Raw genomic sequence first — 18,760 nt, 5'->3', positions numbered from 1 at the left:
CTAAAGGGAGCTAGTGAGGAAAAATATTTTCTCTAGTCTTTTTCTTGTTATTTGTTGTTGTTTTTTTGGTTTGGTTGGTTGGTTGGTTGGGTTTTTGTTTTGTTGGTTTTTGTTTGTTTGTTTCTCTCCTGTAGATCTACTGAGGCTTTTTGTTGTGGGCAGCTGGCCAGTGTTTTTCTACTGGTTTCTGTCTCCATAGATCTGTTATCAGAAAGGCTCCTCATGACCTTCAACAGTGGAAAAGAAAAATATTTGAAAGTTTCTTTCAGAGGGATCCACGCTACATCATCTTGCGCAGCTTTAGTAGAGGAGTGGGTTACTTCTGTAAATATGTAGATCTTTGGTTTTTTGAGTTGAAACAGTCCTTGTAAGGTGGGTTCACTGTGGGGGAAACAGCACCTACCTTTGCTGTGTCACCCCCTCCACAGAGGGACTGGCCTTGCTGGGGGATGTTAGGTAGCTCCCGCTCCTCTTTGGGTGTTCTTGTTTTCACAGAGGCAAGCTGTCCAAAGAAAAGGCAGTATTATTCTTGATGTCTACCCTTCCATTGCATGCCAGCTCAGAAATCTTGAAAACAATAATTAAAAAAAAAAAAAAATTATTCATCTCTCTAATACCCTTTAAACATTTTGCTTTGGGTTTTACGATCTGCAATGAGATGTGCCAAAATAATTGGATGACATGCTGCTCTTCTCTGAGGTTTTGCTTACTGTCAAAGCCACTGAGGGTGGCAGGAATGTATCCTGGCAGGAATGTATCCCTGAGTGCCACTGCCTGTGGATCAGTGTCCTGAGGTGCATCTTTACAGTGACATGAGGAAGGTGATAAGGCCCCAGTTTGGACAGACTCAAATTCCCTGGCCCAAAAGTGGTTCCTTTTGATGCAGCCTGTGGGAATAAAGGATAAAACAGGACAGGTTTTGGTCAGAGGGAGCATCTCTTGTTAGGCTGAGGTGACTGGACAAGGCTGGACAGATCTGTACAGACATAAAGCTAAATAAACTACTCTGTAAGCTGCTGCAGAGCCCCACCACAGCTCAGCAGTTGGGAACAGTCCCCAGCCAACCTTTTCACACCTGTGGCTTCACTGGAGCAAAAGCAAATATTATTCAGGGACTCTTGAGTTTCTGTGGGCTGGAGATAAAATCCAGTAGGTACTGCTGGAGAGGAGCAAGTTTGAAATCTGCTGTGGTTGTCAGATGTAGAAAGTGGATATGCCTGAAGGTGGGATAATTTTATCCCCTGCTGTCCATCTATTCACAAGATACTTTCCTTATGAGGAAAAGAGGTTTAGGTGTTTTTCTGCTATTGTAAAATGGCATTTTTGCCCACTGCTGGCCTAGACCTGTGGCTTGCTGGACAGGGCTAGGACTCCCAGCCTTTGCCAGGGACGAGTGATGCTGTTCCCAGCTGCAGCCAGTTCTCCTCGATGGCAAACGACACGTTTCCTTCTCTCCTTCTCAAACAGTTGCAGTGTTATGCAAGTCAAGTGACCTCGTTTTCCAGCTATGCAATACCAGCAACCCTAAAATGTGATGAACCAGCTGTAACACCCCCCCCCCCCCCCCCCCCAGCTCCAGAAATGCTTTTGGAATTTTTCTTTGGCCTGTGGTTTCGTGTTTGTATCGTTCATCCTGAGCACCTGAGCCAGACCCTTTACAGATTGCCTTTTTCTAGGACTGAAAACGTAGCGTTAGCGCTAACAAATTTTACTGTACATATTTTTATAAGACAGATTTTAAAGAATTTTTTTTTTGATTGCTTTTTATGGTGGTCAATGACACTTCTGTTAAAATTCTGGATCCGATTCGTGCACTCCAGTGTGGTTTTTGCTGGTGTGGGTGTGACTCTGTACGTTCTCTGCACGAGAAATGCCGTGTTGGAACTGAGATCTGGGATAGCTCTTGTGTTGATTCTAACCTATGAGAAGGGCAGCACTGGGCTCCACATTAGGAGATAAATTCAAACCCATTACCTCAGCCACCAGTACGCTCTTAGATTGTTATTTTGCAACGATTTCAATACTCTGATTTATTTCCTTGTGCCACATGATTGGTTCCCGGTAGGTTTGGGGGACAAGCTGTCACTCGACCGTTCTCTTTCTTGGCTCCTGTGTGAGCTGCTTGAAGATGGAGATGCTCTGCCCAAAACAGTGCAGGCACAAGCCCCTAGGCTGCCAAAACCAGCCCAGTTATTGCAGGAGGATTGGTAAAACTTTACACACCAAACCTGGGCTGCTTCCTCGCATTGATCCTTTGTGAATATGAAGGCTTTCCTCAGCTGCTGTTGTCCCCTCTTTTTGGGATCGCCTTGTGCTTGACCCCCTTTGGGATTTTCTGGCCTTGGGTTTTCCCAAAGGTGGCTTTGCTGTTGCAGAGGGTGCACCCTGGGGATGTGCCCCCCCCAAAACCCCAAGAGCATCCCCTGTGGGTGCACACCCCACTGGGCAGGATAGATTCGCCTCAAGCGATCTGTTGTTTGGAAAAGTTTGAATCAAGTCCATCTTTTCCATTCGTGCCTAATAGACAAATTGGGGGTGATTAAACCCAATTTTCACTTCGTTCAGTTTACCCAAACACTTCCTTTGTACAGATGTGTGCAGCGTGTAATTACCACGAATACACTTGGCAGCGTTTGGGTGACACCACCACGAAAGCTCAGCACTGCTCTTCGGTTTGCAGTGCTTGGAGACCAAAACCCTTAATACCCAATGCCTGTTCACCAAGCTGACACGATGGTTCAACAGCTAGATTAGCCTTTGGGATTGTTACTAACATATTATCGAAGCAGTCGCCCCCTTGGTATAACATCGTGCCCCCAAGTCACATTCACATGAGCATAACTTGTTGCTCAAAGCTGCAGTGCTGGGAGTGTGCTAGGCATTACAGTCTGAATATGGGCTAATTCACTTTTTTTTTTTTTTCATCTGCTCTTATCTTGTTTATGGGTTTATAAATTATTTTCCTCTACCGTGACAATAAATAAATAAATATTGAGAATTTTTATTTGTATATTTTATGTATAAGAAGACCCTTAAGAGTAATGAACGATTGTGAAATAATTTACCTGGGTGTGAAATGTTTTGGTTTTGTAAAAGAGGCTTTCTTGGTTCAGTAGTTGGCAGTATACCATAATGAGTTGGTAGGCTGTTTAACCTTGTTTTTTAAATTAAAGATATTGTTTTGCATGAGTGTGGAGGACCAAGGACTTTGCAAAGTAATTCTCTTGACAGCTGTCTTGTCCAGCTTGCGACGAATGACTCAAGAAACATTCATATTTCTATTATGAAAGAAAATCACACTGTAGTTCCCCATCATTTAATTTGAATAAAACCTGAACTAATGAAACTTTTCAGGGTCTGTTTTGATTTCATTGGCTTCTGACAGCAAGGAACAATCTCATCACTCCAATTGACTTTATTTTCCCCCTCTTTAATCACAGCAGATAAAAACCCTGGATTTACTTGGTGCCCTTTGGCCTGGGGTAGTGGTACCCACACGTGCTGATGCTGAGAGGAGATGCTGCCCTGATCCTGTCTCAGACTCTGCTCTGTTCCTTTTCCAAGGGAATTTAAAAGCTGTTTTCCTTCTGGGGTGCAGGAGAAGAGCATTTCTTTTGGGGGTGGGAAAGCCCTTGGTTCAGGGCTTTCTGCTTTCTGCCTTCAGATGGCAGAAGGCAGAACCTTTTAGGGAATGCAATTGGGAAGAGAGAAAACATGAAAAAGGAGAGTTTATCCTCATGGGCTCAATATTTCTTAATAACACCATAAAGTAATACATTAAACAAGTTGCCCAACTCATTTTGCCTTATGCTTACAATACATCTCACTGAGCTCTCTGGTTTTCCAGAAATGTTCCTTGTGCCTCATCTGTTAATACCAATGTATGACATAAAATTTACCATGTGGGATCCTGAAATTTAATTACCTGATGAGCAGATAATGACATATTGTGGGCTGCTCTGTGCAGCTGGAGGACTTCACAATTATTCCTTATTTTACTTCAAAATGACTTTTCTCCTGCACAGGTGGCTCCTTTTTATTCACATTTAAACTGATAAACTTATAAATCTGTGAACCTGCAGCTGAAGAAAAGCCTTTGCAAAACAGGGAAAAAAAAAATCTCACTGCCTTGATTTTGCTGTCTGATTTTTTTTTCCCCCTGCTATTGTTGTTTCTTTTTGTAGCCTACATTTTAACCTTTTGGCGTGTGTTCCACCCCAGATTTTACCCTTGGCAGGACAGGGACCTCATAGTAGTGGCTGCCACTTCGCCTCATTCACCTCAGAAGGGGAAGTATTTGCAATTACAAAAAATAAAATCTGTTGGATGCTTCTGAAAAAGCCTGTGAGAGGGAAAAGACCACTGCAGACACACTGCCATGAACCACCCAGGGCTCCCAAAGCATCCCACAGTTGCTCAGTGACTGATGATATTGCCTCACAGAATGTTATTCTGCACTGTAAACAAGCACAAAATCACTTAACTACTTAGTGACACGAAATATTCCACGAAATTTGCCAAAGTGATTAATGTCAACGTTCTTGTTCAGCAAATTGAATGAGATTTAATTGGCACAGCTGCTGAGGCTCACTCAGTGCATCTGATTTGGCCTCCATTTACAGAATATGAGCCTTCTTCTTTCACTGCAGACCTCCCCAGCTTCTGCTCAGCATATTGCTCAGTGAATTACAGGTCTTAAATGCTAGAGCATCCTTTTTTTTTTTTTTTTAAATCAGTAAATCTTCTAAAAGGGCCCTTTTAAACATGTACAACACCTGTCCCAAAGGATCTGTTCTTCTTTTCTAACCATAAGTGGTTTAAATATTACTTTTCTATGTATTTCTTATGCTTCTTTACATTATCCTCTTTCCACAATGTTGTCTCACCCAGTGGTGAGTTTGTCCCACTGGACAAATGCAGGAATGTAATTTAGTGGTCACAGCACCAGGGCATTTTCTTCCCCTCTGCAGTTCTTAAAATCTCCCTTTATCTCTGACTTTGGAAGCAGCAAAGGCTGCAGGGTGTGTCATGGTCCAGTCCCATCCCATGGACAACCCAAGCAAAAGGGAGGTTTAACAGCCTGCAAGAGAGGGTAGCACGAGCAGGCTTGTCTGAAAGAAGTGGTAATGGCTCAAAATTCACTCAAGTGACTGGTTACATAAGCTATTTCTAATATCTGTATCTCGAATGTAAAACACGCTTCTTTTTTTGAAAGCCTACGTGACACTGGGAATAACCTGGCTTATCTAACACAAAATGAAACCATTGTTTTTATATGCTTTGTTAAATAATAAAATAGTGGGAAACCCTCTGGAAGCAAATTACTTAAAGCAGAAGCACCTGCTTGATAACTTAACCTTAATTGGGATCAGTTGGTTCAAGCACAGGTGTTGCTGCCTCGCTTGCATCCACCCCTCCCCTCCCTCCCCAGGGGAGCTTTGGTCACTGTTCTGGGTTGTGTCCTGCTTTTTCTCTGCAAGAAGTGCCTTATACTCCTTGCTGGTCCCAAACAACTCGTCCCACGAGCTGAAAACAGGGAGCAGTTTCTGTGGAGGTTGCAGCGGTGGAAGTCGTGGAAAGGGACACCAAAGCCCTGCCGGCTGAGCAGAGTGAGGATGGAGCTGCAGGAGAAATGGCAGGTACGAAGTGGTGGGAGCTCTTAGCCCTGTGTCCCAGGGATGGTTTGTTGTTTGGAGAGAGGTGGGTGCAGCCCCTGTTGCTGGGCAGGACCCTCGTGTGAGGTGTTCTGTGGGTGGTGGTACCTGGGCGAGGTCACAGTGAGGCTGAGTCTTGTTTTCTCCATTGTGCTTCCTCTCTGTATTCCCAAAGTTTATGCTGGAAAAACAGAAAGTTCTGGGACCCCTCCCTTAAGTGTAGGGGATGTTTTCCTACAAGGAGATGATGCATTGAGGATACACCACCTTGGCTTAGCCTGTCCTTGGAGCTGGATCTTTTCCTCAGTGGCTGTTCTATATTTGACTAGTGCTGGCATTTAACACACTTGTTTATGGAAAAATATTGCAGCCTCAGGTGCTGACTGAAGGAATGTGGGTCTCCCTGCTGCCATCCTGCTGATGGTGGGATGCACTGAGGTCTGGCTGCAGCCCAGGTGCCACTGCTGAGGGATCCAGCTCAGTTCAGGTGGGAGTCCTGGTTTGGCTCCCAGTGGGCTGTCCCCAGCATGGATAATCCATCAGTGCCATCAACCTGTTTGCTCACGCAGGGTTTCTCACTAGTAAACGGTCCTGGATGATAGATCAAGTAACACCACTCTCTGGTTCCTTTCCAGGATGCCATTTATTATGACTCTTTTTTTAACCTTCTGGTTTTTTTTTTGTTTGTTTTTTTTTTTTTTTTTTTTTTTTTTTTTTTTTAATGCTTCAGCACTTTCCCTTTGTCCCCTGTGTGTGCACTATCAGTGCCAACCAGCTCTGTAGATGGGGAGCACTCTGTGCCTCCACCTGGGAGTGCTCCATGCTGGTGACAAAGGGGGATTTGGGGACAATGTCCCTGCCTACAAATGTCCCCTGAGCTACAGCAGCAGCTGAGGTGACAAATGTCAGTCCAAAGGGTGGAGCAGAGAAAGGCAGAGGGTGTAGAGCACAGCCAAGAATAAAGATCCCGTCTTCACAGGAGGGTATATAGAGATTATAAGAGATTTATCAGGTTGTCATTTGTGAAGGGGTGAGAGGGAGGACAATTCCCATCTGAGTTGTGAAAAATGCCTCTTACCTGAAGACAAATTAATTTATTTTTGTTTTCCTGGGCTGAAGGTGTCATTGAGCTTTAAAAGTTAAAAAAGTATGTGGGTATATTAAACTTGCATAGATAACAAGCCTTAAACCCTCATCCACAACGAGACCTGAATTTGGGTGAAGGAAGCTATATGGGTTTTTTTTTAGTGGTATGTGCAAGAGAAAGACACTTCACTTTTTGAAGTGGGGTTTTTTCCCAATAAAAAAATGTGTCCTCTTGTGCTAGAGAAGTTTTGGTCTCCATCACAGTGATTTTAACATTGTGGCTGTAATCTGAACAATTTATCTTATGCAGCAATCATTAATTAACCCAAATTAATCCACCTCTGTTTTCTGTGCCTTTAATGATGTCTGATTGGTATGTTTGATAGTTAACATGACAAACAGTTATTTCAGAAAAACGTCATTGGAAAGTTCTAAAATGTATAATATAAAATAAAATGAAGTATCAGCTCCCCCTGGACTCAAGCAGCAGAAATAAAGGATTCCTTTGTGGCCCAGTGGGTGCTTAATTCGGTTTTTGCCAGGTGTGTGTCTGGAGACATCAGATATAATCAGGCAGCTTCCCCATGAGTTTCCCTACCTGCTGCATCGTAATGACTGTGTAATTTCCCCCCTCCTTATCCAGTTAATTCTGCAGCTTCTCACACAAGCTGCAATTTGAGTCACCGTGGGGTAAATGTGTGTTGTCTCTGGTGCTGGCAGGGTGCAATCATCCCCAGCCTGTGGGAGCAATCACTCCAGAAAAAATTCCATGTCCTTGAATTAGTGTCGGTGTGTGGAAAGCAGGGGAGTGACCCGATGGATTCTGGGCTGGGATGTGCCGTGCAGAGCACCGGACTCTGGGGGTCAGCACAGCCAAATAAATGAGCACAAGCCTGGCTAGCAAGAGACATTCTCAGTGCAGGGCGACTTCCTGAAAACAGCATTTTTTTTTTTTTTTGGAGGAAAAATTAACATTTTCTTCTCAAGCGCTGCAACTTCACAGTTCCAGCACTTGTGCTGCATTTTCCAGATAGCTTTGGATCAAATGCCCTGTGACAGAAACCCTTCCTGCTCTGTTCTTCAGCTTCATCATATCTGAGCCCCTCATCTGTTGAAATACATTAAAAATAAGCTGCAGGCAAGAAGCTGGAGTTTTTAAGGGACATTTTTTTTTAAGCCACGTAGTTTGTCACCTCTTTTCCAGCATGAGGTGTCTGAAGCAGAAGTGAGCTGAGCCCCAGCTGCTGGGAGGGGGAAGCCTTTAGGTTGATCTTAGGGTCAAAAGCTGTGCACTGTGGAGTTGTAGCCTTAATTAAGCATATATTGATTGCTTGTGACCTCTTAGGGGTGTCCTGAACTGTGCTGTGGACTGAACTGTGTTCATTTTGGAAACCTCACAACAAGAAAGATGCTGAGGTGCAGGAGTGTGTCCAGAGAAGGACAAAGGAGCTGGGGAAGGGTCTAGAGCACAAATCTGATGAGGAACAGTTGAGGGAGCTGGTGGGGCTCAGCCTGGGCAAAAGGAGGCTCAGGGGGGACCTTCTGGCTCTGCAACTCCCTGACAGGAGAGGGGAGCCAGGAGGGAATTGGGCTTTGCTCCCAGGGAACAAGGGACAGGACAAGAGGAAGCAGCCTCAAGTTGTTCCATGGAAGGTTTAGAGGGGATATTAGGGAAAATGTCTTCATGGAAAAGACTGTCAAACACTGGCACAAGCTGCACAGGACAGTTGGAGTCACTCTCCCTGGAGGGATTTAACAGACTTGTGGATGTGGACCTGGGGACGTGGGTTAGTGGTGGCCTTGGCAGTGCTGGGGAAACAGTTGGGCTTGATGAACTCCAAGAGCTTTTCCAGCCTAAACAATTCTATGATTTACCCCCCTTCACAGTCTGATTCTCTGCTAATTCCAATCCCCTCAAAGACCTCAAAGCAGAAGTCATCTCCTACGGATAGAGAAAAGAAAAAGGAGGTTGAGACTGTCTCTCCATCAGGGACATGCCAAGGGATGCCTGGGAAAAAAATTGGTCTTTTGCCTCCTGTATTTACAGGATTGAATCCTGCCAAAGCCTGTGCTGATCCTTGGTTGCAGGTGACAAGGAAGGGTGAGTGAATGCTGCTCTCCATCTGCTGAGTTCTGGGCTTCAAATCTAATGGAAGCAACATTTAAATTTCCAGTCTCAGTGGCATTACCTACAAACTACTCAGCTCTGTAAGCAGCATTCAGTAATTTCCGGAGGTCAGAGAGTGGGATTTGGTTGGGCGTGTACAGGTGGTTGCAGGGCAAAGAATGAGTCTTGGTGGAAATCAGAGTCCCTTATTTGCTTTTCTCTGCCTCCTACCTTGAGGGCTTTTTGATCTGAAACTCAAGAAATGAGGCCCAAGAGGTTGTTGGCATCTCCCTCTTCTATCACAACCCGGAGTGAGCACTGTCCAAGAAGGGAATGATTGCCTGTGCTGTCACTGCCTTGCTGATGAACCAGAAAAGCTTCTATTAGTTTATGGAAATGAGAGTTAGACTTACACAAAAGCTTGACACTATGCCATGTTTTTAATTAGTTTTTTTTTTTTTTTTTTTAAAAGATATGTGAGATGAGACATGCACATGCCACCGGTTCTTAACGTGGCTGGTAAGGAGCAGGTCTTCACTTCTGAAATCGGTGTCTTTCTGCAGTTATCTCATTTTATAATTGCCATTTAAACAAATCAGGAGCAGATTCCTCTAATTCTGCTCTCCCTAGAAAACACCTTTTCCTCTTCAGTGTCCCTGTCGCATTTAATGAGAGTTTGTCTGGTTTTGATCCCAAGGAAATGTAAAAGAATCAGGATCAGTTACTTTAAATGCTGTACATTAGACAGTTTTAGTACTAATTGAGCCCTTTCAATTAAATATTTTTCCTTGACATTTGTTATCTCATGAAGCTACAACTGACTCCCCAAATCCTGTGATTTATGGATGGCATTATTAGAGGAACCTGGTCACATCGTGGCTTCTTGAGGTAATCACTTACTTTCTGAAGCCCTTTTTTTCTCTGTGGGTCAGAAAACAGCTTTACATGAAATGTGGAAAAAAAAAAAGTAACCTTCTCCATTGTCTGATCAACTTAAAACATCCCCTAAACTGTTCAGGAAACTTCAGTATCAGATTTCGACAGATTAACAGATGAGGGTTTGCTTCATCACCTTTGGTAAATCCAGCTTTAATTAATTGACATTTTAATGCTTCCTAAGTGGTCACAGGCTTCAGTATGACTTAATTTAATTTAATTTGCTGGGCATGATTCTGCAGTCATGAAGTCCAGAGCCAAACCCTGTTCTCATCTCTGTTGCAGCAGTGCCAGCCCACCACCAGTCACTCAGAAGTGTCATTAAAAGCTGGTCCAAAGCCCAGATCAAAGCAGTGTAAGGATAGCAGGAGGCTTCACAAGCACTTCATGGGACTGCAGATTTGTAAATAGCTGAGAAGTCGGGATTGTTTCTTTATTTCTTTATTTTTAAGGAGAAAGACAAATTCCCTGTAGGAGTCATGCCTGGTATATGATGCCACCTGGATGCCACCTTGCTGAGGAGCTGAGGGCTTGAGCACATCAGCACAGCTCGCTCCTCCCTATCTCAGTTAAATGCTGTCCCCAACCAGCCATGAGAAACCCCCAAAAGACCTTGAGAAAGTGCTGTTTTGTGACATGCCAGGTGTCTGAGGTTGGCTTTCTAAAGGGATGGGAGAGGAAAACAAGCATAACCAAGTGGTGGGACACCTTTGAATTGCCAGATTCTGTCTCTGTTGTGTCTTTTTCAGAATTCAGTCTTATTTGAATTATCTTTCTTCTCTAAAACAGGTATTATAAACTTAAAATAATACCTACAAATCTTTCTTTCATCAAATACATTTTCAGTTCCACTTCCCATCCTGTATCTGTGCTCCTGTGTCCAGAGAGACACTTCTGCTGCCCTTCTAGTGCAACTCATACTTGTCCTGTTGAATGAAGCTGTAGCTTAAAAGTACACAGAGATGTGCAAAGCATAAGCTGTACAAATGTTAGCACTTGAGTTTGAAGGCCAGTATTAAATTGGCCTGCCTGTATTTGCATGTGTATTCACTTAATTCCTTTCTTTACCAAATATATTCAGTATGGCAGGGGAATGTCTCTCTGCTGTATCACTTCTCACCTACAAGTGGTGTTGCATTAATCTCTACCTCTTGCCAAAGATGTCGATTTACTGAGAAACTGAAATACTGTGCTTATAGCACAACATTTAATTAAGTAATCTAACAACAACAACAACAAAAAATCCCTGTGCTTGATACCTGAGCTGTTCTGGTCACTGTGCCTCCAGCTGGAACATGTACAGGTATTTTTATAAACTGTGTGCTTGTTCTTCTTAATGGTCACAGAGCACAGGCATGTTCTGTGTGGCAGTGAAATGGTCTGATAATGTTCTGTTCACACAGTACCTTTTTCTTCTGATGGTGCTGTACTGGAGTTTTTATAAGCTGATACAGGAGTAGGCTGAGACTCTTCATTTTCATGTGCTAGTTCTTGAAGGGCATCTGGAAGGGTAGGGGAGGGTGGGGGAATCTCATCAAAGCCACGCTCTGCAAGCAGGTGCTGTTCAGTGTTTCAAAGATAAATGGTGTGACACCCCATTTTACTCAGTCATGGCTATAATGAATGATAATTTGATGAGCTTACCCTGGAAGGGCTGGAAGGACTGTGCCAGCCTTGATGTGGTGACTTTGCTGTGTCTTGGATTCATGACCTGTGTCACTTGGACAGAGCTCCTCTGGAGCTCATCACCTCCATGGTTTCCATCCTCTACTTCCCTCTGTCTGTCTGTCTGTCTGATCTCTTGGACACCTTCCAGAGGGGTTTATTTAAAACAGTAACAGTGGGATTGGAAGATGGGGGAATCATGTGCAGCCTGGCAATGCGAGGCACTGCCAAGAACAACTGTGGGATCAAAAGAGACAGGTTGCTTACAAGGCCCTGACTCACAGGAGGATTAGCCAACTCAGCTGCTGACAGCAGTGTTTCAGCAAGCAAAACTCTCGCCCCAGGGGCCAAGCAGCCCCTACAGCAGCAGATCCCAGCTTTTCCAGCCGTGCAGGGAGGATGCTCACCCAGCCATGCCCTGGCAAAGCTCTCCTTCAGGGTCCATCTCAAGGCAGTTCACTATGCTCAGCATGTACTGAAATTGCAATCAAATAATTAAGTACTAATATTAGTATAATTTAACTATTACATGAATATTTCAAGGATTCAAAGGAAAAATTATTTCTTGATCCTCGTGGCGCAATAATGCTTCTCAAAACTCTCCAGTAGAGAAGGGAAAACCTCACCAAGACTGTAAAAATTGCTAAATGCTGCCTTTAACCATGCAGTGTTTTAGCACACAGAGGATGAAATTAATGAATCTGATGATAATGAAGGTATAACTGAACAAGATGAGTGTTATGCCTAAAGGTTAATTATCAAGTAATTCAAGGGAGGCTGCTGTTATAAGATTAAGATTTGTGTGATAGTATTTTTTACCTTTATACGAACCAAAATCCAACACTTAATAAAGGAACAGCAAATTAAATAAGAGGAAAAGAGAACACAGTGAGATTCCCCCTTGCTCCATATCTTTTGCAGAGCAGGTAGATCTGATTAGCTGCATTTGTTGCCCAGGAAAACATGGTGTTTCTGCAACCTGAAACGCAGGAGGGGATCCTTGGGGAAGGTGGGATCTTTCCAAGGCAGACGAAGGGATGGTGTTTGGAGATGTCATCCCTGGTACAGGGCACAGCAGGGGTGATGGGGAGAGCCTGGGTTGGAGCTGCAGGCTCTTGGTCAGTGAATTTTAGTGAAGCCAGGAAGGTTCCCACTGATGGTAACCCAAGCTCAGTGCTCTGGAGTTACTCTGCAAGTAATTCCCATTCCCTCTATTCTACCTGTACCCTTTGGAAGAAGCCAAAAGCAGGGCAGGAGTGGAGATGTCTGAAAGTAGGGAGTTTGTGAGAGAAAGGCTCAGCAAAAGAGAAGAAATGGAGTTGTTTACTGTGAAAGGGGGGTGGTTCTGGAAGCTGTAGCCTTGGTTTGGGCTGTCCCTGGAGGCACCTGGTACCTCAGCTACGAACCAGGCAGAAATCTGCATGCACTTCCAATTTCTAAGAGCTCACACTCGAGCTAATTTCACAGTGCTGGAATAACCATTTACAGTTCAATAGAAATGCAGTTTGAAGGTTGGGAGGAGAGACGTCAGTTTGCAGAGCAGTCACTGTTCCTGTAACACCGAGTTAGTCAAGGATTATCTTGGGCTGTTTAAAGAGACTGAATCCATCAGCAGACCGAGGCTTCTTCCACCACAAGATGGCATCAGTTTTGCAGAGATAGGCTTGCAAAAGGACCTTTCTAGGCTGGAGACGAGAGTGGCTTTAAGATAAAACCATTTTAAAACGAGTAGCAGACTGGTACGAACCAAGCGTTTGTCACACAGGTGTCTCTGGGAAAATTGTTACCTGAAAGCTCATTTTGGATGCACAAAACGAAGCCACTCCTGATCAGATTAGCCAGTGCAGCTGCTGGTTGTGATACTACAGGCATGAACAAAATTTTGCTTGCAAATGCTTTTTTTTTTTTGCTGTTTGTACACACCAGATCGAAGTGGGTTTATATTTCCCTCACAGGCCTCCTAAAGCCTATCAGTTGTTTGCTGTAAACTAGCAACAATATTTACCCTCATTTAACACTTGCCTAATGTGTTCTAAAGGTCTTTATTGCTGTTTGCTTTATGGAATTCCTCATTTAGATGCTCGATGCTATACATATATTTATTTTCCCAGTCCTTTTTCAGGGCTCTGTTTTTGACTCTGTGTGGCCTCATAAAGTTTGCTTACAGTAAAATCCCTCTAAGTAGTCATGCTACCTCCTAAATCTCTGAGCAATCATCAGCTGGCCTGGGATTTATATTAATTCAGGTAATTTTGTAGTCGCTATTATAAATCCAGTAGTAATCTACTGGTAAACTCAGGATACCTTGGTACTTCTTGGTCTTCTGGTAGAAAGTGGGTAGTCTTGGTAGCCCTTCCAGTCCAAGCAACGTGTGAAGCAATGCAGAGTCTCCATTTAATTGCACCATAAACTGCCTGTTCTTCTGTTCCTCGTGCAGCTCCCAAGTTATTTCTGCAGCACGAAGTGCCTTTGTAAGTGCCGTTGTCGCAGCGATGGCTGTGCTCGATCTTGCATTTACTTTACACGTGAAATTCCTCTGCAGCCCGTGGGTATTTGAGCCAGCAGGCTTCCCAGCCTGGGCTGTGGTTGCTGTTTATGGCAGTATTTCAGTCCCCTGAAAAACAAACCCAAAAGATATTGCTGGACTTGATGTGTCTTCTCATGGCTGATACCGGAGGGTTAAACAAGATTAGGCTGAGAGAGAGGTGAAGAAGTGCTTTATCAAAACACAGCCACTCGGGAACACTTACACCCTGACTCCACAATTAATTTTATCTAGATGGTCCCTGACAAAATTGCCAGATTAGCAGTTGGAGATGACCAGGAGGTGGTTGTATCCACAGAGTAGCCTGATGGCTGCTAATGGAGGAGTTAATTACAGAGGAGTTTGCACTGAGAAGCACTCCAAGAGCCGAGGCACTGGGGGGGGATTTCAGGCTGTTCTCAAAATGTTTTATCTCCTCACCATTTTGCATCGAGGGAGCATCAAAGCAGTGACAGGAGTGTGCCACATTAAGGAAAACCAAGTTTTTCTAGCCCAGAGCTGCCTGTCTCAGCACAGCGTGGTTGGGGTGTTGACTATTTTTCCCATTTTCTGCAGAACACGAGAGGGGATTGAGCTGTGGTGGCTTTCTGTTAACCTGCAGCTGTGAATCCCCCGTGGTCTCCTCTGGATCTAACTCTGCTGGCCCAGGAGCACTTGCTTGAGAGAAAGAAATGTTCATTTCTGGTGCCTGCTACCCTCCTTCCTGCAAGCAGAAGTGTTTCTTTTCACTTTTTTAAACTTCCCAGGAGGTAGGGTTTTTGTCTTTTGATCTCAGAAATGTTTGACAACTCATGTTACCAGCCTTTTGTTTGAAATGTGCTGGAAATAGTTCCATTATTTTGCCTTAAAACTACCTTCCTTTCATAGTTCATTTTAACTTCTTAATCATACAGATGTAGCATATCATTATAACATTTTTGCTCAACATGTCCACTTAATGGCTTTTTACTCTTTTTAGTTCAAGGCACTTCTTAATTAGTCCTTCATCAATTTATTTTAAGCGTTTCTTTCCTCTACTTCTTTGGAAAAGTAGATAAGAAAATAAAAAGGCAAACGATATAACTGCAGACTTGGTATTTTTGGCATCAAAGCTCCTTAGCAGAAAACCTGCAGGACTGCAGAGCCTGGTGTATGAAGGCAACACCTCTGGCAACTTTGCACGAGTTTTAGACACAGTTTGGGAGAGATTTGGAGCTGTGGTATGAGGTAGGGCAGGTAATTTGACTCTTCCCCCTCTAAACATTCAGCTTTTTTTTTTTTTTTTCCATTTGGATAACTCTACTCTCATACATAGTGTATTCCTAAAATTGTATTCACATTTGAGCTGGCAGAACACGGTCCCCTGGGTTGGAATCAGTGCTGCTTACAACCAAATAATCCAGTGGGTCACCCCTGTCTCTGAGAAGCTCACCCAGAGTCTCCTTAAGAAAGTGGAGGAGAACTATCAACAGATGCCCCTCTACCAACCCTTCACCAGTTTGCTGGAGATGCTGTTGCTCTGGTGGAATTGTTGTGATGTTTTCCTCTGTTGTGGGTGAGGATGAGAAACAAGAGGATGTTTCCTTGCTAATTAGCAAGGGGCTTGGCCAGCCTGTAAGTTCTTGGAACCGACTTTAAAGCGAGAGATAGGCATATGTTTGTGATTATTTTATGCCAGCATTATTTTGTAATGGGATTGTTGGCAGAAGCTGTTATTGGGAGTTTTCCCTGGATTAATTTAAACTGAGGCTCATCAAATTAAATTGAACTAAGGGATGAGGCACTCTGAGGTCAATACCCTTCCTCTGTTCCCAGTCCCACATCCAACGTGGGTCTCTGAGGCCCTTGGCCAGGAGCCCTGCTCCAGGCTTGGCAAAGTTTTCTCTATTTGTGAGAACAAAAGCTGTAGTGAGCTCGGAGCAGTCCCCTCAGACTGGCAGCGTGCACAGAGCAGGCAACAGATGCTGCTATTTTTTTGTAAACCCAAAACCTAATTATGCTTGCAGCAGTCCCAGAAGTCAGGGGAAAAAAAAAAAAACCTTCCAACCTGATTTATGGATTCCAGTCATCACTGCTGGGGTTTAAAGCAGAGGAATATGTTTTTCGGTGATGCTCCCCCTCCTCAACCTCAGGAAAGCAGGCAGGAGTGTTACCTGAGTGGGGATGATGGTGAGTTTGGTGCCTTCCCACAGCAGGGCTGTGTGTTGGGGCTCTCCACATCGCCAGTGGGAAGCTGAATTCTCACAGGGAACTTGGCATTTAGCAGACATGCAGGTGTGGACCCAACAGCTTCATCTGGTAAGTGTTTAGGGCTGATGAAGTCTCTTCTGAAGAGCTTTTAGGGATATCTGTCATATTAGAATGTCAAAATCCACTGTGAATCTGCACAGCTTATTCTTTTTGCTGTTTCTTAGCGGGTATTTCTTGTTTTCATTTATACTGAACAGGCACTTTATTCTTATCACAGTACCTGCCCTGCAAGCCTGGATAGCTGGAGTACCTTGACCCATTTCTGATCCAGCTTTCCAGGGACTCAGAGCCAAAAATACAACAACTGCTTTTCACAAAACCAGAAATTCTAAAGTGAAGAGCAGTTTTTTCCCCATCAGGATACAATTTGTGTGCCCCTGAAGCAGGAGAAAAACCACACAGAGGAGAGACGAGGCATTTCCCCTCTCTTGAAAGGGCTTTTTGCCTCTGATATGCTTCCAGTTCAACTGGACCAACAGCCCATGGCAGCTTTTAGACGCTTCTGTGTCTCTGCAGATCTCATTTTAGGTGCAGAAGAATGTTAACAGATTTTTTTTTTTTTTTTTTTGCTTGTCAAGACTAAAAGATTTATATTCTGTGCGCTCTGCTTGCGGACGATGGAGAGATGTTACAGCCTGCAGACAAGTTCATTTGAATTGTGCTTGCAAACGGGATTAGCAACAAGTAGAAAGCAAAACAGTCCCTTTGGGTGTAGATGAGGTGAAGGGGTGTGGAAATAGGGCTCTGAGGGGTAGCTGGGGGGTGCCTCTGTGTGCTGGGGAGGTCTGAAAGCCCCCAGGATGGCAGGAGCATCTCCTCCAGCACGGGCTGGATCTGGAGGCAACAGCAAACAACAGCTTCTGACATGAGCACTTGAGGCTCAGTCTCCTGTTCCTTTGGAGGGGTTCAGGCCCTGGAGAGCTGGAATCACTCAGATGATGTAGCTGAGGCAGGGGCTGATGTTGGAGGGTATCAGCAGTTTGGGGTTAACAAACACTCTGTGGTGACTGTGGACCTGCTCGTTAGGTGTCTGTCTGCCCAGGAAAGCTCTGGGTGTGTGGCTGTGTCTATGGCAGTGGCGTGGTTTGGGTGACAGTGTGTTTTTGAAGCGATTCCCCTGCCTGTCCCCCTTCCTTTTGCCTTGGTTTGCATTGCAGGGACATCTCCAGGAGCAGAATCCCTTCAAATGAACCCAGCTGGCACATGTGGTGGGAATCTGCTCCAATGCTAACGTGCATTCAGAGAAGGGCTGCTCTGTCACAACCCCTGGAACATCTGTGCTGGTCCATTCCCCTGCAGCAGCTGTTCCACACTGTCTATCCCATCACAGAGCACCTCCTTACGTACAGCCCTGACATGACTGAAGTAAAACTGATGCTGAGACATCAGTCGGACAAAGCAGGATCAGCCCTTTTAGTACCCTGGCATGATTTGTTACAGATGAGTCCTTCCAGCAAATCCTGAAGATTTTCAGCAGCTATAAGCTTTTTATAGCAAATCAGATTTTTCTGTCTGCTTGACTGGTTATAAACACACATTTCTCAAGTTGGCTTGTTACGCTGTGTCAGTGCTAAAAAGAAAACCCACGATGAGCAGTGGAGTGTTCATCTGTGTCTGCTTCTGATGACTTATGCCTCCTGCAAATGAACACAGATAACCAAGGAAAATCAGTTTGCATGTGAAATCCCAAAGACAAAAACTCGAGCAAAGCAAAGCAACAGGTTGGCCTGTTGACAGGAAGCAGCCCTGGAAGCAGGCTGACCGTGGTTGCTGCTCTGAGACAAGCATTTTGGAGCAATAAAGAGCTTATGGAACATTATTAGGGAGCTGCCTGGATTCCAGGAGTGCCACCATCCACCCATCAGGGTGGTGTTGCTGCCTTTCAGCGTCTGCATTCAAAAGAATCGATCCAGACCTTCAGTGTGAGCCCTCACCCAGGGATAAGCAACGCTAATTAATTTTTCCTCGTTTCTCCTGAATCTAGGTGATTTGAGAAACGCCTTATTGATCGCTGTTTTGATAAGTTAAATTTGTGTTTCGTGTGCTGTGAGCACAAGGAGAAGGGTTTGCCATTAAGGGCTGCTGTGGGTGGCAGTCTGGGAAGAGAGGAGTGCCCCACTTAGTGCTCCCTTCTGCTTGTTGGCATTTTTATTGCTTTCATGCTTTACTGCAGGTATTCTGGCTGGATTCAGTGATCACAGCTACAAAGGCTCTGAAGCAGTTTTTTGCCATTAAAATCTAGCAGTGTAGCTGCAGTACAGGCACAGCAGATTTAGGAGATCTCAGCTCTAGTCTGAGATACAGCCCAGACACAGACATGGACCAAAACAGATTTACAACTAAACCCCACTGTGTTCCATAAAACTATGAATTTTTCCAGTTGAAGGCATGGAAAAGATACAGTTGTCTGTCTGACTGGTGCAGTGCAGGTGGGGAAGAGCCTGGGTTTGGTTTGGTTTGACTTAGGGTGGTCTACGTGCCTAATCTGCAGGTGATAGTTGTGTGGGATTTTTGGACCACGTGAAGCAGAGAACCTTG

General features: G+C 44.4%; 1 long non-coding RNA gene across 1 annotated transcript; it reads left to right on the top strand.

Annotated features, from left to right (window-relative positions):
- Positions 1–99: 99 nt before the first annotated feature.
- LOC114061727 lies at positions 100–16,875 on the top strand. Its single transcript, XR_003572195.1, has 3 exons — positions 100–258; positions 8,500–8,503; positions 16,864–16,875. It is a non-coding gene; the product is annotated as an uncharacterized LOC114061727 (long non-coding RNA).
- Positions 16,876–18,760: the final 1,885 nt, after the last annotated feature.

The sequence above is a fragment of the Empidonax traillii genome, unplaced genomic scaffold, assembly GCF_003031625.1.
Source record: "Empidonax traillii isolate 1590-97213 ecotype Southwest subspecies unplaced genomic scaffold, ASM303162v1 scaffold353:size574767, whole genome shotgun sequence".
Lineage (NCBI taxonomy): Eukaryota > Metazoa > Chordata > Aves > Passeriformes > Tyrannidae > Empidonax > Empidonax traillii.
This window is presented reverse-complemented; position numbering and strand designations above follow the sequence as displayed.